We start from the raw sequence: 22,319 nt of genomic DNA on the forward strand, positions 1-22,319 counted from the left end.
AGAGTAACCAATGATACAGATTGTATCATTGCCATTTCTCATGTTGCTCTAGGTTGTGCTGAAGAGCAGTTATATTGGGACCTTTTCAAATTATATTATTTAAATGAAGAGGAGCAGAGGCAGGAAAAAGTGTCATTTCAGCCTCTGTGACACTGGAAAGAGATGGGGTGACTCAGAGATTCCTTCCTTCCCCATAACTGCAGACTGTTACCTTTTGTCTGAGCTATTGTGGAAGTAGAGAAAGAACTGACAGGGAGTTGAAGGGGATTTCAATGCAAACAGTCCCTTCTGTGAGCAAGAGTCAGGCTAGCTGTAACCCTAATAATGCAAGATTTGTAGAAGCAAGGATTGTGTGAGGTGAGTGGGAAAGAACTGTGAGAAGTTGTTGCGACCTTGTGTTAGATAAGTATGGAATGTAGACTATAGTCTAAATAGAGGTAAGAAAAATAAGATATCCGGATGACCTATGTATAAACAAAATGCAGCTGTCGCTCATCATTGTATGTAACAAAAGGTATAAATGCTTGCTGTAATTGTTTACCTGTAGAGAGACCTGTTTAGCTCTCTCCCTCCACACAATTTCTAGAGCTAATAAAGTATCTGACTTGCTGCACCCAACCTGAGAGTGAGAACTCTGTTTTTCTCCGACACTATGAAGAGTTTATCTTCATCACATTCTATCCCTCCACTTCTCAATATGTCATGTGATGAAGCGTTCTTAGTTGTCTCTGCTTGGAGATGATACTTTGACTTCTTTAATGCTATACTAGAGTCGCTACGACTGGAGATGAAAGTGTCAAAGACCTGGAAGGGGAATTCAAATGGATCCCAAACACAGTGTGGTCATTTGGAGTTTAAATCCCAGGTTCCATCTATTGGTAAAGCCATTTCTGGCAAGGTGGTTTTTTGTCCCCCATTATGGGGATGCTAGGACACTAAACATTTTGTAAATAACATAACTAACCATTGAGACAGTGCTGAGTGAAGCAGGTTTGAATGGATCAGAGGAGAATGTGATGGGAGAATCTCTTGTCCTGATTCTGAATAATCTGATGTAACCTGCTCTGGAGTTTCACTTGACACTTTCATTGTCATGTATTCTATCTCTCTCTGATGTGGGTTTCTATCTTTCCTGAAGACTTCTTGGTCACCCAACAGGATATTAGTTCAGTTTGATAGGATGTAGCTCAGATTTATTGGAGACTTTAAGACAAATGACCATTTGCTAAAGTCATCATTTTTCACTTCAACTTTGATTTTCCCCACCCCTCCATGATGACATGGAGAAAGTTCAAGTGCAGTTCTGTCAACAGGAGAGAACTCTCCAATTTACTGGACATGCTAACAAGGAAACAACGGTGATTTAAAATCTCCACTGGGAAATGGTGAATAACAGCAGAAGCCCAACTAACTGAAGGAAGTGCATATGATCACAGTGTAGTTCAATTATTGACATCAATATTGTCTCAGATGATCTGGGGAGAGAATTCCATGGTAAGTAGTTTTGAACTAGGCAAATTGTCCATTTATTTGATTCCCAAAGCATTTGTAACCCAGGCCCCACAGAAGATCTCTCCTAGCTAATCCTATGGTATGAGAGATGCTGCCCTTCATGGCGCAGATGTTGAGGAAATAGAAGTGGGGGTTTTGTTGAATTTATATTTTGTAGTTGCTAAAAATGTCTATACAATTAAATCAGTGTTGGAAATTTAATAGCTGCAGAAAAGTAGCTCTTTTTTAATAGAAACTCCAGCTCTGGTAACTAATAGAGATTCCTATCCAGGCATGTTGGAAAGAGAAGCTCTCCTGTTGATGTGGCGCTATCTACGCAGGGGATTAGGGTTGTGTAACTACTGTCGGAGAAAAACAGAGTTTTCACTCTCTGGTTGGGTGCAGCAAGTCAGATACTTTATTAGCTCTAGAAATTGCGTGGAGGGAGAGAGCTAGACAGGTCTCTCTACAGGTAAACAATTACAGCAAGCATTTATACCTTTTGTTACATACAATGATGAGCGACAGCTGCATTTTGTTTATACATAGGTCATCCGGATATCTTATTTTTCTCGCCTCTATTTAGACTATAGTCTACATTCCATACTTATCTAACACAAGATCGCAACAACTTCTCACAGTTCTTTCCCACTCGCCTCACACAATCCTTGCTTCTACAAATCTTGCGTTATTAGGGTTACAGCTAGCCTGACTCTTGCTCAGAGAAGGGACTGTTTGCATTGAAATCCCCTTCAAATCCCTGTCAGTTCTTGCTCTACTTCCACACACACCCCTTTTGTACTTCAAGCACAACTAACATCCTTATACCTCCATTTGCATCAAGCCTTGAATTTCAGATTCTACATCAAATGCTTCAACCTGAGGGGTTTTGATTGGATGCAATGACAATGCATGATTAGCATGGACATGAAAGGTATTACTACTATCACATCCTTTACAACAACAATAACATAAACCTAAACTAAATAACAATACAAGCAGTAACATTCCCGTGGTAATAATATGATGGGGTTCTTGTACAGTTTTAGTCACAAAGCACAATACATCATACTTAGTACATAAAGTAGACACTCTATAAGCTGTATGAAAGGCATTCTTTTCAACTTGATATATATTTTGAAGCATATGGATTTGTCCTTGTAATTCAGAGATTCTTTGAACCTCTGGTAACAGTGAAAGCATATTTTGAAATAGGGAGGGCATCTGGCCACTTTAAGTTCATCTCAGCACAAATCTTGCCCAGCTTATTTTTCAAAATTCCATTCTGATGTTTCACTGTCCCGGCAGACTGCGGGTGGTGGGGGCAGTGAAGGTTCTGCTGGATCTGCAAAGCTGCACATAACTCCTTTACAATCTGTCCAGTAAAATGAGTTCCACGATCACTGTTGATACTCACAGGGATGCCAAATCATGGTACAAAATCTTTAAGCAGAAGTTTCACAACAGTCCTGGCACCTGCTTTCCTGCAGGGAAAAGCTTCAACCCAATTTGAAAATACAGGTCTGTCGCATCTTACGTGCATTTAACATGCGCGATTTCAACTTTACGCGGTCAGCAAAAACAAAAACAAAAGAAAAAGAGAAAAATAACAATTTTAATACTATACCTGTAGTGCGGGTGATTTAGCCCACCATTGAACTCAATGGAATTTTGGCTATATGCAGTTTTCGCTTTATGCGCTAACCACGGAACGGAACCCAACCCCTGCGTAAGATGAGACAGACCTGTACATAAACTAGAACTAACATATATTCATAACCACAACATTTAGACATTTGAATAAAATCAATCTGAATATTTACAAAAGGTCCCCAAGGAGGAGGATGGGCTGCCTGTTTAACCTTAACAGTTTTACCAATGTTATGCTGTTGACAAATCACACATTGTTGACAGTAGTGATGTGCTATGAATGGGAAATTGGGTTCACACCAATCTCGTTTAACTGCAGCAACCATCCCCCCCTTTGCTTACGTGTGTCATTCCGTGGTATACACGAACAAGATAGGGTAAAAGCATCTTTGGTGCGACCAGGTGACCATCTGGGGCACGCCAAAGATTATCAGTATGTAGAAATCATCCAGCAGCACTCCAAGAACATTTCTCGGCTTCTGGTGCTGACTCCTGGATCTTGGCCAGAACCTCAAGGGAGGCTAGTGAAGGCTGCTCGATTAAAGCACAAGTATATTCAGCCTGACGTGTAGAAAGGGCCGCTGCTTTGGCTACAGAGTCTGCCAAAGCATTTCCATGGGTAACTTCATCATGAAGGGTCTGGTGAGCCGTACATTTAACAACAGAAATAGCTTTGGACAATAAAAGGGCATCCAAAAGAGCAGATACATACAGACTATTATTAATAGGAGAACCAGTGGATGTAAGAAAACCTCTATACTTCCAAAGCAAACCATAATCATGTACCACTCCAAAAGCGTAACAAGAGTCTGTATAAATAGTAACTGCTTGATCCTGAGCTAGAATGCAAGCTCGAGTTAAAGCCACAAGTTCGGCCACTTGAGAGGAAAATACAGAAGGAAGAAAAGCACTTTCAATAACAGCATAGGCAGAGCACACAGCATAACCAGCCACCAATTTACCCTTAGAATCTTGCAAGCATGAACCATCCACAAAGTAAATGAGATCAGGATTTTGCAAAGGCACATCTAACAAATCATCTCTTGGACGGGTGAGAACAGATGTCACAGACACACAGTCATGTGGTTCTCCATCCTCTGGCCCAGGCAACAAGGAGGCAGGATTTAGAACGGGGCCACTAACCAAAGTAATATGAGATGAAGACAACAATACAAGCCCATATTTTGTGAGACAAGAAGTGGATAAATGCTGTGTCTTAGATTTTAACCAGAGTGCAGCCACAGCGTGAGGGACAGCAACAATCAAAGGAGATCCTAAGACTATAGATTCGGATACTTGAACGGCAAGGGCTGCTGCCACCACAGCACGAAGGCAAGGGGGAAATCTAGCTGCCACAGCATCTAGGGCAGTACTGTAATAAGTAATGGGACGGTGTTTATCTCTGTGCTTTTGCGTTAGTACAGCCAAAGCAAACCCATTACGCTCATGACAGAAAAGAGTAAATGGTTTAGCATAATCAGGAAGTCCCAGGGCCGGTGCACTGGACAGGCCCTGCTTGATAGCAACAAAAGCTCGTTCAGCCTCTGGAGACCAAGGAAGAGGCTCAGGGGTACCTGACTTAGTCAGATCCTGTAAGGGCTTAATCACTGTTGCATAACCTAAAATCCACTGTCTTCAGTACCCAGTCATGCCAAGAAAAGTACGCATTTGAGAAATAGTATCAGGCTTAGGCATATTTAGAATAGCTGAAATACGAGAATCTGATAAATGACGAGTGCCAGGGGAAATATGACCGAAATAATGAACCCTGGATTGACACAACTGGAGTTTGTCCTGGGACGCCTTGTGACCCTTAGCAGCTAAAGCAGTCAAAAGAACCAAAGTATCAGTTTTACAACATTCAAAAGAAAGAGATGCCAGCAAAAGATCATCCACATATTGTATAAGCACTGATTTACCTGGAAAAACCACATTGTCCAGATCCTTCTTTAAGATCTGGGAAAACAGGGATGGGCACTCAGTATACCCTTGAGGTAAATGGGTCCAGGTGTACTGATGTCCCTTGTAGGTGAAGGCAAACAAATATTGGCTGTCAGAATGAATGGGGATAGAAAAGAAAGCTGAACAAAGGTCCACAAGAGTAAAATGAGTGGCTGAAGGGGGAATACAAGAAAGAATTGTAGCTGGATTTGGAACCACAGGAAAAGAAGGCAAAACAACAGCATTAACTCCACGGAGATCTTACACAAGCGATAGGTGTTCTTTCCTGGCTTCTTTATAGGAAAGATAGGAGTATTACAAGAACTAGTAGTGGCAACAATAATACCTTGCTGTAATAAAGACTCCATTACTGGAGCTATTCCTTCCTCTGCTTCAGGATGCAGTGGGTATTGTGGAACCCTTGGCAAAGCTTTAGAAGGATCAACAAAAATTTTAACCGGTTCGGCTGTCCGAATCTGTCCCACTTCATTTGCATGCCAAGACCAGAGATGAGGGGGAACTTGTGATAACAAATGCACAAGGTCAGGGCTGAGAGCTGCTGGTGATTTAGCTGGCTCCGCTATGTAGAGTGTAGCCAACACTAGATTAGTATTCTCATCAGGAACTTGTAAGAATACGCCATCGGGTGTGCAATAGATAGTACAGCCTAATTTACACAAAAGATCCCTTCCCAGCAAATTCACAGGAGAGGAGGGGCTGAGCAAAAGCGCGTGTTCATTAGCGAGGGGCCCCAGTGAAACAGTAAGGGGTTTTGTGACAGGATGCGAAACAGGTTGATTTGAAATGCCAACGGCATTAACAGACAAAGTTGACAAAGGAACAGAGGGAAACTCTAAGGATCTTCAAGCAGATCTACTAGCTCCAGTATCCACAAGACAAATAACAGATTGTCCTGCAATTTCACAATTTACATATGGGCCTTCTTGGTTAATAGGAATTAAAGAATTCATGATGCAGTTACGTTCCCTCAGGCTGTCCTAGTAAGAGTTATTTTGTGGGGGGAAAACAGGCACTTCAGGATTTGGGAAAGGAGGTGGAGGGTTCTGAGATAGTCGGTTTGGGCATTCATTTCTCCAGGGTCCCTCCTGGCCACAAAAGTAGTATGCAGTGTTCCCTGTCAGGGCAGGACATGAGGGACCTCTCCCTCTTCCTCGCCCACGACCTCGTCCTCCCCTCATTCCCCCACTGCCCTTGTTTTGATAAGTTTGTAACTGCAAAGCCAAAAGTTTTGTTTCAGTATTCTCTTTCTTCTGCTCTATGCAAGCTGCACAATGATTGGCAACTGTCACCAATTCAGAAAGGGGTTTAGTTTGCCAGCCAATGCAGATAGTCCTTAACTGCTGCTGAACCTTTGGTAAAAGTCCCTGAATGAAAGTAGCCCCTACTGCCTCTCTGGCATTTTCAGCTGGCTGAGCGATTCCCGAATGTTGTTCAAATACCTTTGTCAGTCTACCTAGATAATCAGCAGGGGACTCTCCTTTGTTCTGTTTACAGTTGGTAATCTTTGTCCAATCCATTTTCTTAGGGCAAACCTCCGTAATGGAGTTTAAGAGACTGTCCCTAGCCTCGCTCAACTCACTCTCAATTCCAGGGTCAGCACCGGGCCAATCAGCCTGTCTGGAAAGCCATTGTCGAACTTTGGCTGGCATAACTACCTGCAAGAGTTGGTTAATATCCGCCCAAGACGGATTATAACACTGGATCACTGTCCGGAGCTCTTCTCTAAATTTTTCTGGCTCCTCCCTGACATTAGGAAATTCCTTTACCAAGTTTCTAAGATCCCCTGGTGTCCAAGGGGCATGCACTATAACCAATTCCCCTGCAGCCCCAGGCAATTCTCTTTAAGGAGCCTGGAGTGTTGGTACCTGGCTTCTAGTAAAATAACGGACAACTTCATCAGGGTTGGGCGAGCTACTGGAAGGATCAGAATCACCCCTTTGTGGTGAAGAGGAGGATTCTCTCCCAGGAGAAGAAAGAACAATCTGTGCAGTTGATACACGCTGCAGTGAACCTGACACTACCAGGTGAAGCTCGTTAGCAGGCACAGCCTGCGGAGGGGGAGGAGGGGGAGGCAAAGGCAGCGCCCATGGGACATTGCTGAAAAAATCCACAATGTCCTCAGCAGCTTCCTCCCCGCTCTCAGTCTTAACTAATTGGGGATAAAGAGGAGCAGAAGGAATTGCTCGAGCAGGAAAACATCCAGATGCCTTACATTTAAGTTTTAAATCCTGTACTTGAGTTTTTAATTTTTCCTGGGAGTCCTTTAGACTCCACACCCGAGACTTGTGGAGTCTCTTTGTTGCTTCCTCCCACCAATAGACAAATTGCTCCCACTGTGTATCAGAGGCTTTTGGTGATGTAAGGGTTCCTCTGAGGTATGTAAGTTTATGTAAATTGAAGGTACCTTCTAGTGGGCATTGTTTAGATGGATTTTCATGCATGTAAAGATTCCAATTGTCTAAATATATGCAGGTTTTAGGACCATAATGTACGTACATGTAATATGCTGGGTACCCTTAGGGGGTGAGAGGGAATGCTTAGACTGTCCCCCACCCATTGTCCAATCACACACACACAGGGAGAGATGGTGCCACTTACTGTCATTGCTTCCAGTGAGATGATCAGACTGTCAGTGGCTCACACGGAGAGGAAAGGGGGAGGGAAGATGGGTTCACACCCTCCTAGACCCAGGCAGGCCCCTCGCCGGACGATGCCAGGCAGAGACAGCCCACCTTGGGTCGGATCTTTTACCGATCCACTAGGTGGAGTCACCGGGCTTGCATTAGAGTATTTCTGGTCACGAGCCTACGGCTTCGCAGAATACCCTGGGCGTCTTCCGGTGACTCTCATACACAGTGGTGTACACACATACACCCAGGCCTCTGTTTCTAAATACCACGATGCATCTGTACCTTATGTCCGGACTCAATACACTTTCCCTTATGAGGCAGTAACAACCCCTCAGCACCGGTGCATTAACCTAATGCATTTCCCTTATGCATTAACCTTGTTGGGGGTGGCAAAACTAAGTCCCCAACACCACATCAAACTAACCTTATTGGGGGCAGCAAAAACAGTTCCCCAGCACCGCTCTGCATCTGATCTTGCTGCACAGTCAATAAGTTCAGATGGCGTAAGCCAAACAGGGACAGACGGCCCCACGGATAGTCCTCCTCTGACACCCCAATAGAGATTTCAAAAGGTCTCTTACCTTTATTGTGGCACCATGGGGTTCAAAGGGGAACGATCCGCAGCAGCTGCCAATGTCTCCACAGGCGTTGCCATCCCGGACGAGCCCCCAAATTGTCAGAGAAAAACAGAGTTCTCACTCTCTGGTTGGGTGCAGAAAATCAGATACTTTATTAGTTCTAGCAATTGCGTGGAGGGAGAGAGCTAAACAGGTCTCTCTACAGGTAAACAATTACAGCAAGCATTTATACCTTTTGTTACATACAATGATGAGCAACAGCTGCATTTTGTTTATACATAGGTCATCCTGATGCCTTATTTTTCTCACCTCTATTTAGACTATAGTCTACATTCCATACCTACCTAACACAAGGTTGCAACAACTTCTCACACAGTTCTTTCCCACTTGCCTCACACAATCCTCGCTTCTACAAATCTCATGTTATTAGGGTTACAGTTAGCCTGACTCTTGCTCATGGAGAGAACTGTTTGCATTGAAATCCCCTTCAAATCCCTGTCAGTTCTTGCTCTACTTCCACACCATGTAGCTCAGCGGTGTGGATTTTTCACACTGCTGAGCAATATAGTTATACCGATCAATGTCTTTAGTGTAGACCAGACAGTTTTCTCTTGTGTTTTATGCATTTACATCACTTCTCCTCTACTTCCTCCTACTTTGAAAGATTGAAAAGTGTGAAAAGAGAGGCATTTTTCCTCATGATGCAAACATTCCCACATTAGAGACCCCTTCCACCAAGACACATGGCAGAAGAACCAGAGATATATAAACTCACAGAAATGGTTGGGACCTACGTTGGGAGAAACCACAACTTGAGCCAAGGTTCAGTTGTTGGTAATGGGGATAAAAAAAACTAACATATATGACAAGAATTTGTGATCTTTGAATATGTTAGTGTTACCAGTGAAAATGAAATTATAGGTGAAGTTATTTGTTATAAAGTTACTGGTTAAAGAGTTAGAGACTAATTGTGTGATAATCTGAATTATTTTGGAAAACTGAAAGTTGACTTGTTTATTGTTTTGTTAGTCATACAGGAAATGATGGCTAATCTTGAAAAGTTAATTTGATTTAATTTATCGCCTGTAGTGTAAGGAGTTCTGGTAGAAAACCTCACTCCAAAGGTTGGGATGGGAGAATGTGTGTGAAAAGAGTGTGTAAGAGAATATTGACCCAGGATAGATTTTAATTTTTTGTGTTTCAAATAGAATTTTGTTTGCTTAGCTTCAAAGTCAATTTCTATTAAAAGGAAAACTACTCAAGGAGACAAGTTGTATAACTTTTTACCCACTTACACTGTAAGGGTCACTGACATCCCCACTTCTCTAATTTGCAAAGGAGAGGCATGACATCTGTCATAGGATGTGTCCACAAGTAGGAAATCTGCCATCGTCAACCATCAATATCAAGGAAAAGGCTGAAGTCCATTGCCTTTCATGACAAAAAGCCATCTAAAGGCTGAAAGGCTATGTTGATATAGCTACATCTCTCAGGGGTATGAAAAATCAACTCCACTGAGACATGTAGTTAATGTGACTTGAGCCCCAGTGTAGACAGTATTTGGTTGTCAGAAGAATACTTCCAGTGTTTGAAGTGTAGACATAGCCTTAGACAGATTGATCCCCTATGGGAAGCAAGTCATGACATCAATTCTGATCTTGACCCATCTCCCTGTATGTGAGAAAGCTACTAGTATGGAGGGCTGAGCCAGCTATCAGATCACCTGGTTCCTCAACAGTAACTACAGCTCTTCATACCCATTAATCTAGAGACTGAGAGAAATGGAGAGTTCCAACCGTTGTCATTTTAATATCTTATTGTTCCTCTCTCTATTTTTTGTGCTGGCCTTTCTATTACATCAGGGTGTGACTGTATAGCTCAGTTCATGTGTGACAAAATCTCATTGGTGCCAGTTGACAAAGGGGTCACTGTTATTCACAAGCAACTCCTGTCTCAGACTGACAAACTCACCACACCCAATACCCGGATTTTATGATATTTATCCAGGAAGTATAGCAGTGAGATCTCTACTGAAAACTTGTAAATTATTGTTACTCCTAATCACTGCGAGAGGCGTTTACAAGTTATACTGAAGGAGTAATATAAGTAAATGGAAAATTATGCCCATACGGTATTATCATGAAAGTGAGTCACCCCAATCACAGGCTTGGTGGGGATGGCCCCTTTCAGTGGGAGGAAATTGTCACCCATCCCTTGCAAGCTAGTTATGTGATGTATTGCTCCATTGTCAACCATTGCACCAACCCAGAAAAGCCAATGGAAAACTATCAAAGACAAACTATAGACATCTAAACCCTGTGAAAGTGAACAGAACAATATGACAATGAGGTGCTCATCTTGGGGGAGGGATAGCTCAGAGGTTTGAGCATTGACCTACTAAACCCAGGGTTGTGAATTCAATCCTTGAGGGGGCCACTTAGGGATCTAGGTCAAAAATCAATACTTCATTCTGCTAGTGAAGGCAGGGGGCTGGACTCAATGACTTTTCAGGGTCCCTTCCAGTTCTATGAGATAGGAATATCTCCATTTAAAAAAAAAAGTCTTTCTGTGAATAGACAAAAGACTGATTCCATTTATGACAAGGTGGAGAAAAACATTCTGGGTCCATTTACGAAGGAGATCCCTAACAAGCAGTGGTGCTTCATGAAAGGCAGGGCCGTGGCTCCTAGGGACTAGCAATTACTGCAATAGACTGAAGTATGAGGTGAGAATCAGCTTAGATAGGAAAAGTAACTATTAAAAAGTGTAGGTTGCATTTTGTGATTTTATTTTATTGGTAATGGTTAGTTTCCATCAGTCACATTTGTTTCTGTTTAATTCTCTCTCCCTTGTTAAATAATTTTCCGTTTGTTCAATATCTGTACTCCAGTGCTGTGTGTGATACAGTAACAATGGTCAACAGTAAAACTGGTAACCTGGGATATACCATTGCTTTGGGAAGAGAGGATCTGGGATTACTCGAGTATCTGAGTATCAGGGCTGTACCCCAGAGGGGGACACATTGAAGGAACTCAGGGGTTAGGGTACCTCTGTTGGCAACTGGCAGGGCTGTTGTGGCTCAGAGGAGGGTGCTTGAGTCCCTGATAGGCTGGGTGAGTTTGGTCGCTAACATCCAGATGCCAAATGCAAAAGTCCCTCTTACTAGTGGCAGGTGGCAACAGTCCTCAGCACCCTGACAAGGGTCACAATATGCATCTATGTTGATCCACCTGTCAAATCCACACAGGGAAAGCAACCTATAGCATAGTTCCCTGAACAAAATTGCCCTAAAACTCTTCCCTATGAAATAATGGAACATGTGCTCTTTGACCTGTGAAAGCATGTAAAGAATCCAAGGGCTCGATGGTAGGGATTGGGTCCAGCGTGACCTAGACAAATTGGAGGATTGGGCCAAAAGAATTAGGATTAGGTTCAACAAGTAAAAGTGCAGAGTCCTGCACTTAGGATGGAAGAATCCCATGCACCGCTATAGGTTTTGGATCCACTGGCTAAGCAGCAGTTCTGAGAAAAGTACAGTGGATGAGAAGGTGGATATGAGTTCACAGTGTGCCCTTGTTGCCAAGAAGGTTAATGGCATATGGGGCTGCATTATTTGGAGCATTGCTAGCAGATTGAGGGAAGTGATTATTCCCCTCTATTCAGCACTGGTGAGGCCACATCTGGAGTACTGCATCCAGTTTTGAGCCCCCCAGTACAGAAAGGATTTGGACAAATTAGACAGAGTCCAGCACAGGGCAATGAAAATGATCAGGGGTCTGGGGCACATGACTTATGTGGAGAGGCTGAGGGAACTGGACTTAATCTGCAGAAGAGAAGAGTGGGTGGGAGGGGGGTTTGATAACAGCCTTCAATTACCTAAAAGGGGGTTCCAAAGAGGATGGATCTAGGCTGTTCTCAGTGGGGGCATATGACAGAACAAGAAGCAATGGTCTTAAGTTGTAGTGGGGTAGGTCTAGATTGGATATTAGGAAAAACTATTTCACTAGGAGGATGGAGAAGCACTGGAATTAGTTACCTAGATTAGTGGTGGAATCTCCATCGTTACCTGTTTTTAAGACTCATCTTGACAAAGTCCTGGCTGAGATTATTTAGTTGGGGTGGTCCTGCTTTGACCTCCTGAGGTCTCTTCTGACTCTAATCTTCTATGATTCTAAGTAGCTGTAAGTGGTCCCCAAATGTTTCTTTGGCCACTGTCAGAGGACGGGATACTGGGCTTGATAGACCTTTGGTCTGACCCAATATGGCTGTTATGTTCTGTGAATAAATATTTCCTTTTGTTCATTTCAAACCTGCAGCTTATTCATTTAATTTGGTGACCCCTCCTACTTCTTGTGTTATGAAAAGGAGTAAATAACACTCCCTTCCTTGGTCCTTTAAAAGATATTATGTGACCCCCCCTCCCCCTTGGAGACCAGGAGTTAGTTTCATATGCCTTTTTTGAGACTGTAATACATGGGAATCTGATCTGTGGGAGGGATCCCGGTAGCCCAGACTCAGGGCTGGAACAGGCCCCTGTTTTAGGGGGTGGCTGCATGGTTTACAGCAGGAGTGGCCAACCTGAGCCTGAGAAGGAGCCAGAATTTACTGATGTACATTGTGAAATAGCCACAGTAATACATCAGCAGCCCCACTCCCAGCGCCTCCCACCCACCTGCTGCCCTGCCGATCAGTGCCTCCTCCTATTGTGCTAGGTGCTGTACAAACCCTGGCCAACACTGGGACACCCATGGGGTTCCCCTCAATTTCCCTGAGCGACTGGTGCCCAACTTCTTCTGACTCAGGCTGAATTCCTTCTCAGCCTGGGACCAATCTCCCCAGTTCAAAGTCTTTCTCTTCTGGACAATATTCCAGGTGTTGAGATGGGGGAGGTGAGAGACCAGGTGGTGATGTCACCAACCTTCATTTATATTTTCTCTCCAGATGCTAGAAAGACTCTTGCTGTGACATGGGGGTTAGGTAGCTCCCACTGTGTACTGTGCCTTCACTGAGAAGTCTCTGGGAGAGTGGATTCTTCTTGATGGGCCACCAACACATGTCTCATAGGTCCTCATGTTGGCTGCTCCTTTGTTGATACTGAAAAAGCTAGCTGCGGGCCTTTCCCACTCACCCCATATTTCAGTAACGAACAGATAGCAATACTTTGTAACTTCACATACAATGATAGTACATACAATCCAACAGGAGAGTAATGTTCAATGGACCAAGACTTTTTAAGCAATACCTAACAAGTCATGCTTTGTACAAAGCACATCATAATCACAGCACAGCTGTGAATATGGGGGTTGTCAAATAAATTAAATTAATGGAGATATCCTATCTCCTAGAACTAGAAGGGACCTTGAAAGGTCATTGAGTCCAGCCCCCTGCCTTCACTAGCAGGACCAAGTACTGATTTTGCCCCAGATCCCTAAGTGGCCCCTTCAAGGATTGAACTCACAACCCTGGGTTTAGCAGGCCAATGCGCAAACCACTGAGCTATCCCTCCCCCCAAGGCTGTATCCCCACTTTGAACTTTAGGGTACAAGTGTGGGGGCCTGCATGAGGACTTCTAAGCTTAACTACCAGCTTAGATCTGGTCCGCTGCCACCATTCCCTTCCCTGGGAAGCTTTGAGAAACCTTTCACCAATTCCCTGGTGAATACAGATCCAAACCCCTTGGATCTTAAAACAAGGAGAAATTGACCCTTCCCCCCTCCTTCCTTTCACCAAGTCCTGGCGAATACAGATCCAACTCCCTTGGATCTAAAAACAAGGAAAAATCAATCAGGTTCTTAAAAAGAAGGCTTTTAATTAAAGAAAAAGGTAAAAATCATCTCTGTAAAATCAGTATGGAAAATAACCTTACAGGGTAATCAAACTTAAAGAGCTCAGAGGACTCCCCTCTAGTCTCAGGTTCAAAGTACAGCAAACAAAGATAAACACTCTAGTAAAAGGTACATTTACAAGTTGAGAAAACAAAGTAAAACTAAGACGCCTTGCCTGGCTTTTTACTTACAAGTTTGAAATATGAGAGACTTGTTTAGAAAGATGGGGAGAACCTGGATTGATGTCTGGTCCCTCTCAGTCCCAAGAGCGAACAACCACTTAAAACAAAGAGCACAACCAAAAGCCTTTCCCCCCCCCAAGATTTGAAAGTATCTTGTCCCCTTATTGGTCCTTTGGGTCAGGTGTCAGCCAGGTTACCCGAGCATCTTAACCCTTTACAGGTAAAAGGATTTTGGAGTCTCTGGCCAGGAGGGGTTTTATAGTACTGTACACAGGAGAGCTGTTACCCTTCCCTTTATAGTTATGACACGCCCCCCAAATCACAGATAGTGTTGGACGTCCGGTTCCACACAGGCTGTGATTTCTTCCTGGAGCTCTAGGAGAAAACAGAGTTAATAAGACACATGTACCTTTAGACATACTACTGATTATAAAAAAAACTAACAATATGTTCCAGTCCAAGAACAATTGTTAACCAGTTAACTCTGGGAAACTTTCCCGGGAGAGTGCATCAGCCACTTTGTTAGAAGCTCCCGAAATGTGTTGTATTTCAAAATCAAAATCTTGGAGAGCTAAACTCCACCAAAGAAGTTTTTTGTTATTCCCCTTGGCGGTATGAAGCCACTGTAGCGCAGCATGGTCTGTTTGTAGTTGGAAACGCCGTCCCCAAACATATGGGCGTAGCTTTTCCAGCGCGTACACAATGGCGTAGCATTCCTTTTCACTGATTGACCAGTGGCTTTCCCTCTCAGACAGTTTCTTGCTGAGAAACACGACAGGATGGAATTCTTGATCCGGTCCTTCCTGCATTAAAACTGCTCCCACGCCCCGCTCGGACGCATCTGTGGTTACTAGGAACGGTTTGTCAAAGTCTGGGGCCCTTAGCACAGGGTCAAACGTGAGCGTCGCCTTAAGCTGCTTAAAGGCCTTTTGACACTCATCAGTCCACTGAACTGCATTTGGCTGTTTCTTTCTGGTTAGGTCTGTCAGCGGGGCGGCGATTTGGCTGTAGTGTGGTACAAATTGCCTATAATATCCGGCCAAGCCTAAGAAGGATTGGACCTGTTTCTTTGACTTTGGAACCGGCCACTTTTGGATAGCATCCACTTTGGCCTGTAGGGGATTTACAGTTCCTTGACCCACCTGGTGCCCCAGGTAAGTCACTCTGTTTTGGCCTATTTGACACTTTTTAGCCTTAACAGTTAGTCCTGCCTGCCGGATGCGCTTGAAGACTTTTTCCAGGTGCTCCAGGTGTTCTGTCCATGAATCAGAAAAAATGGCCACATCATCGAGGTAGGCAACTGCAGATTCTCCCAATCCCGCTAGGAGACCATCTGCAAGTCTTTGGAAGGTGGCGGGTGCATTTTGCAACCCGAAAAGGAGTACATTGAATTCATACACCCCTGCCTGGGTGACGAAGGCTGACCTTTCCTTAGCGGGTTCATCTAGTGGTACTTGCCAGTACCCTTTTGTTAAGTCTAAAGTAGAGATGAATTGGGCATGTCCCAATTTTTCCAATAGCTCATCTGTGCGTGGCATTGGATAGTTGTCAGGACGAGTTACAGCATTTAGCTTATGGTAGTCCATGCAAAAGCGTATTTCCCCATCTGGTTTGGGAACTAGAACCACTGGAGATGCCCATGCACTATTAGAGGGGCAGATTATACCTATCTGTAGCATGTCCTGGATCCTTTGTATAGCAGTTTGGGCATGAGGTGACTCCCGGTAGGGTGGGGTTCTAATTGGGTGAGCATTACCTGTGTCAATGGAGTGGTATGCCCGTTCGGTCCGTCCTGGAGTGGCTGAGAAAATTGGTGCAAAGCTTGTGCACAGCTCCTTGATCTGCTGTCGCTGCAGACGTCCAAGGGTCGTGGAGAGGTTCACCTCTTCCATGCCACCATCCTTTTTTCCTTCATAGTAGACACCTTCAGGTCACTCCGCGTCATCTGTTTCCTGGGCTGTAAACTGGCAAATGTTTAATTCTCTGGAATAAAAGGTCTTAAGAGAATTAACATGGTATACCTTAGGCTTTATGTTGGAGGTGGGGGAGGCTATGAGATAGTTAACAGCTCCTAGGCGCTCCTGGACCGTGAATGGTCCTTCCCACGATGCTTCCATTTTATGGGCCTGGAGCGCCTTTAAGACCATGACTTGGTCTCCTACTTTGAAGGACCGTTCTCTGGAATGTTTATCATACCAGGCCTTTTGCTCTTCCTGAGCATCCTTTAGGTTTTCTTTAGCAAGGGCTAAAGAGTGTTGGAGGGTGCTTTGTAGGTTGCTTACAAAGTCTAGAATGTTAGTTCCTGGAGAAGGCGTAAACCCCTCCCATTGCTGCTTCACCAACTGTAATGGCCCCTTAACCTCGCGGCCATACACAAGTTCAAATGGTGAAAACCCTAAACTGGGATGTGGTACATCCCTGTAGGCAAAAAGCAACTGCTGCAACACTAGGTCCCAATCATTGGAGTGTTCATTTACGAATTTACGTATCATGGCCCCCAAAGTTCCATTAAACCTCTCCACCAGGCCATTGGTTTGATGGTGATAAGGGGTGGCAACCAAGTGATTCACCCCATGAGTTTCCCACAGGTTTTTCATGGTCCCTGACAGGAAATTAGCTCTCAAATCTGTAAGGATGTCAGAGGGCCAACCTACCCTGGCAAAAATGTCTGCTAATGCCTGGCACACACTTTTAGCCCTGGTGTTGCTTAAGGGTACTGCTTCCGGCCATCGGGTAGCAAAATCCATGAAAGTCAGTACGTACTGCTTTCCTCTGGGTGTCTTCTTTGGGAAAGGACCCAGAATATCCACAGCTACTCGCTGAAATGGGACCTCAATTATGGGTAGTGGCTGGAGAGGGGCTTTAACCTGGTCTTGGGGCTTTCCCACTCGTTGGCACACCTCACAAGACCGGACATAATTAGCAACATCCTTGCCCATTCCCTCCCAGTGGAAGGACTTCCCCAACCGGTCTTTGGTTCTGTTCAGCCCAGAATAGCCACTGGGATGATCATGGGCTAAGCTCAAGAGCTTTACCCGATACTTAGTGGGAACTACCAGCTGTCTTTGAGGATGCCAGTCTTCCTGGTGCCCACCAGAAAGAGTCTCCTTGTATAAAAGTCCTTGTTCTACAACAAACCGGGATCAGTTAGAAGAGCTGAGAGGTGGTGGGGTGCTCCGTGCCGCCGCCCAAGCTTTCTGAAGTCTGTCATCTGCTTCCTGCTCGGCCTGGAACTGTTCCCTTGATGCTGGAGACATCCGTTCCTCCTTGGACTGTGGACTGGGGCTTGGTCCCTCTGGAAGCGATGCAGGTGCTGGGGCTGTTTCTATTGACTGTGAACCGCTGTCCGCTGGTGCACTATGTGGTATTTCAGGCTCTGGCTGAGCCTCTTGGGTAGGGTTATCTGCTGCTTCCGCCAGTTCAGGCTCGCTGGTGCCCTCTGGCATTGGAGTTGTAGACGGGTTTGCAAGCGCTGGACTCAGTGCTGGCAATGGTTCTGGTGCTGGTTGTGTTGCCAGTTCCGGTTCTGGGACTGGCTTTGGCTGGGTCTCTGGGATTGGATCCACTATGGCTGTTGCAGTCGTTGGCAGGGGATCCGGTTCCACCACCTTTGTTTGGGTCTCTGGTAACACAGACGGGCCCCTGGTGGACGGCTCAGGAACAGGGATGGGGGTGAAAGCTTGCTTAGCCTGGCTGCGGGTGACTATTCCCACCCTCTTGGCTAGCTTCACATGGTTGGCCAAGTCTTCCCCCAGCAGCATGGGGATGGGATAATTGTCATAGACTGCAAAAGTCCACATTCCTGACCAGCCCTTGTACTGGACATGCAACTTGGCTGTAGGCAAGGTTACAGACTGTGACACGAAGGGTTGAATTGTCACTGTAGCCTCCGGGTTGATGAGTTTGGGGTCCACTAGGGATTGGTGGATAGTTGACACTTGTGCCCGTGTCTCTCAAAGCGATAACCTTCTTTCCGCCCACTCTCAAGGTTTCCCTTCGCTCCGAGGGTATGAGAGAGGCATCTGGGTCTGGGGATCTTTGGTGTGATTGTGGTGTAATCAACTGTAATCGGTTGGGGTTCTTGGGGCAGTGAGCCTTTATATGCCCCAGTTCATTACATTTAAAACATCGCCCTGCTAAGGTATCACCGGGGCGATGTTGGTTGGTGGAGACTGGTGTGGTGGGGTGAGAAGGCGTCTGGGGTTTCCCTTGGGATGTGGGTGGGGCCCTGGGTTGTCCCCGGTGGTAAGGTTTTGTTTCAGCTTGCCCCTTCTGAAATTCGCTCCAACTGCTACTAGTTTTTTTCTTTTCTGCCACCTCCACCCATTTGGCTCCAATCTCCCCCGCCTCGGTTACAGTTTTGGGCTTTCTATCTAGGATGTACCTTTCTATTTCCTCAGGAACACCCTCTAAAAACTGCTCCATTTTTACTAGGGAAACCAGATCTTCCAGAGATTGAATATTTGCTCCTGATACCCTGGCATCACAATTTTTGTCAATGTGGTAGGCATGCCGGGTAAATGACACATCTGGTTTCCACCTTAGGGCTCTGAACCGCCAACGGGCATGCTCGGGTGTTAGCCCCATTCTGAGTCTGGCCTTGTTTTTAAAAAGTTCGTAACTGTTCATGTGTTCCTTAGGCATTTCAGCCGCCACCTCTGCTAAGGGTCCACTGAGCTGCGGCCTCAGCTCTACCACGTACTGGTTTGGAGTGATGATGTATCCAAGGCAGGCCCTTTCAAAATTTTCTAAGAAGGCCTCAGTATCATTGCCTGCCTTGTAGGTGGGGAATTTTCTGGGATGGGAAGTGGTACCTGGAGAGGAGTTGCTAGGATGGGCTGGTGCATCCTGCCTAGCCCTTGCTACTTCCAGTTCATGCTTCCTTTCTTTTTCTCTCGCCTGTGAAAGCATTTAAAGAATCCAAGGGCTGGATGGTAGGGATTGGGTCCAGCGTGACCTAGACAAATTGGAGGATTGGGCCAAAAGAATTTGGATGAGGTTCAACAAGTAAAAGTGCAGAGTCCTGCACTTAGGATGGAAGAATCAGGAGCTGGTGAAAGGAAGGAGGGGGGAAGGGTCAATTTCTCCTTGTTTTAAGATCCAAGGGGTTTGGATCTGTATTCACCAGGGAATTGGTGAAAGGTTTCTCAAAGCTTCCTAGGGAAGGGAATGGTGGCAGCGGACCAGATCTAAGCTGGTAGTTAAGCTTAGAAGTCCTCATGCAGGCCCCCACACTTGTACCCTAAAGTTCAAAGTGGGGATATAGCCTTGGGGGGAGGGTTAGCTCAGTGGTTTGAGCATTGGCCTGCTAAACTCAGGGTTGTGAATTCAATCCTTGAAGGGGCCACTTAGGGATCTGGGGCAAAATCAGTACTTGGTCCTGCTAGTGAAGGCAGGGGGCTGGACTCAATGACCTTTCAAGGTCCCTTCCAGTTCTAGGAGATAGGATATCTCCATTAATTTAATTTATTTGACAACCCCCATATTCACAGCTGTGCTGTGATTATGATGTGCTTTGTACAAAGCATGACTTGTTAGGTATTGCTTAAAAAGTCTTGGTCCATTGAACATTACTCTCCTGTTGGATTGTATGTACTATCATTGTATGTGAAGTTACAAAGTATTGCTATCTGTTCGTTACTGAAATATGGGGTGAGTGGGAAAGGCCCGCAGCTAGCTTTTCAGTATCAACAAAGGAGCAGCCAACATGAGGACCTATGAGACATGTGTTGGTGGCCCATCAAGAAGAATCTACTCTCCCAGAGACTTCTCAGTGAAGGCACAGTACACAGTGGGAGCTACCTAACCCCCATGTCACAGCAAGAGTCTTTCTAGCATCTGGAGAGAAAATATAAATGAAGGTTGGTGACATCACCACCTGGTCTCTCACCTCCCCCATCTCAACACCTGGAATATTGTCCAGAAGAGAAAGACTTTGAACTGGGGAGATTGGTCCCAGGCTGAGAAGGAATTCAGCCTGAGTCAGAAGAAGTTGGGCACCAGTCGCTCAGGGAAATTGAGGGGAACCCCATGGGTGTCCCAGTGTTGGCCAGGGTTTGTACAGCACCTAGCACAATAGGAGGAGGCACTGATCGGCAGGGCAGCAGGTGGGTGGGAGGAGCTGGGAGTGGGGCTGCTGATGTATTACTGTGGCTATTTCACAATGTACATCAGTAAATTCTGGCTCCTTCTCAGGCTCAGGTTGGCCACTCCTGCTGTAAACCATGCAGCCACCCCCTAAAACAGGGGCCTGTTCCAGCCCTGAGTCTGGGCTACAGAATCCCTCCCACAGATCAGATTCCCATGTATTACAGCCTCAAAAAAGGCATATGAAACTAACTCCTGGTCTCCAAGGGGGAGGGGGGGTCACATAATATCTTTTAAAGGACCAAGGAAGGGAGTGTTATTTACTCCTTCTCATAACACAAGAAGTAGGAGGGATCACCAAATTAAATGAGTAAGCTGCAGGTTTGAAATGAACAAAAGGAAATATTTATTCACAGAACATAACAGCCATATTGGGTCAGACCAAAGGTCTATCAAGCCCAGTATCCTGTCCTCTGACAGTGGCCAAAGAAACATTTGGGGACCACTTACAGCTACTTAGAATCATAGAAGATTAGGGTCAGAAGAGACCTCAGGAGGTCAAAGCAGGACCACCCCAACTAAATAATCTCAGCCAGGACTTTGTCAAGATGAGTCTTAAAAACAGGTAACGATGGAGCTTCCACCACTAACCTAGGTAACTAATTCCAGTGCTTCTCCATCCTCCTAGTGAAATAGTTTTTCCTAATATCCAATCTAGACCTACCCCACTACAACTTAAGACCATTGCTTCATGTTCTGTCATATGCCCCCACTGAGAACAGCCTAGATCCATCCTCTTTGGAACCCCCTTTTAGGTAATTGAAGGCTGTTATCAAACCCCCCTCCCACCCACTCTTCTCTTCTGCAGATTAAGTCCAGTTCCCTCAGCCTCTCCACATAAGTCATGTGCCCCAGACCCCTGATCATTTTCATTGCCCTGTGCTGGACTCTGTCTAATTTGTCCAAATCCTTTCTGTACTGGGGGGCTCAAAACTGGATGCAGTACTCCAGATGTGGCCTCACCAGTGCTGAATAGAGGGGAATAATCACTTCCCTCAATCTGCTGGCAATGCTCCAACTAATGCAGCCCCATATGCCATTAGCCTTCTTGGCAACAAGGGCACACTGTGAACTCATATCCACCTTCTCATCCACTGTACTTTTCTCAGAACTGCTGCTTAGCCAGTGGATCCAAAACCTATAGCGGTGCATGGGATTCTTCCCCCCTCCTTCCTTTCACCAACTCCTGGCGAATACAGATCCAACTCCCTTGGATCTAAAAACAAGGAAAAATCAATGAGGTTCTTAAAAAGAAGGCTTTTAATTAAAGAAAAAGGTAAAAATCATCTCTGTAAAATCAGTATGGAAAATAACCTTACAGGGTAATCAAACTTAAAGAGCTCAGAGGACTCCCCTCTAGTCTCAGGTTCAAAGTACAGCAAACAAAGATAAACACTCTAGTAAAAGGTACATTTACAAGTTGAGAAAACAAAGTAAAACTAAGATGCCTTGCCTGGCTTTTTACTTACAAGTTTGAAATATGAGAGACTTGTTTAGAAAGATGGGGAGAACCTGGATTGATGTCTGGTCCCTCTCAGTCCCAAGAGCGAACAACCACTTAAAACAAAGAGCACAACCAAAAGCCTTTCCCCGCCCCCCAAGATTTGAAGGTATCTTGTCCCCTTATTGGTCCTTTGGGTCAGGTGTCAGCCAGGTTACCCGAGCTTCTTAACCCTTTACAGGTAAAAGGATTTTGGAGTCTCTGGCCAGGAGGGGTTTTATAGTACTGTACACAGGAGAGCTGTTACCCTTCCCTTTATAGTTATGACAGGGGTCCAGGGTGCTACTTTCAGGTCCAGAGTGTCACACTCTGCCAAAGCCTTTTCCCACTAGCACGGGCCTCTCTGTGCACAG

General features: G+C 45.1%; 1 protein-coding gene across 1 annotated transcript in view; it reads right to left on the minus strand.

Annotated features, from left to right (window-relative positions):
- LOC135889397 (zinc finger protein 208-like) overlaps positions 1–22,319 on the minus strand; it is a 685,678-nt gene that overhangs the window by 327,862 nt on the left and 335,497 nt on the right.

Source organism: Emys orbicularis, chromosome 15 (assembly GCF_028017835.1).
Source record: "Emys orbicularis isolate rEmyOrb1 chromosome 15, rEmyOrb1.hap1, whole genome shotgun sequence".
In the NCBI taxonomy this organism is placed as follows: Eukaryota; Metazoa; Chordata; order Testudines; family Emydidae; genus Emys; species Emys orbicularis.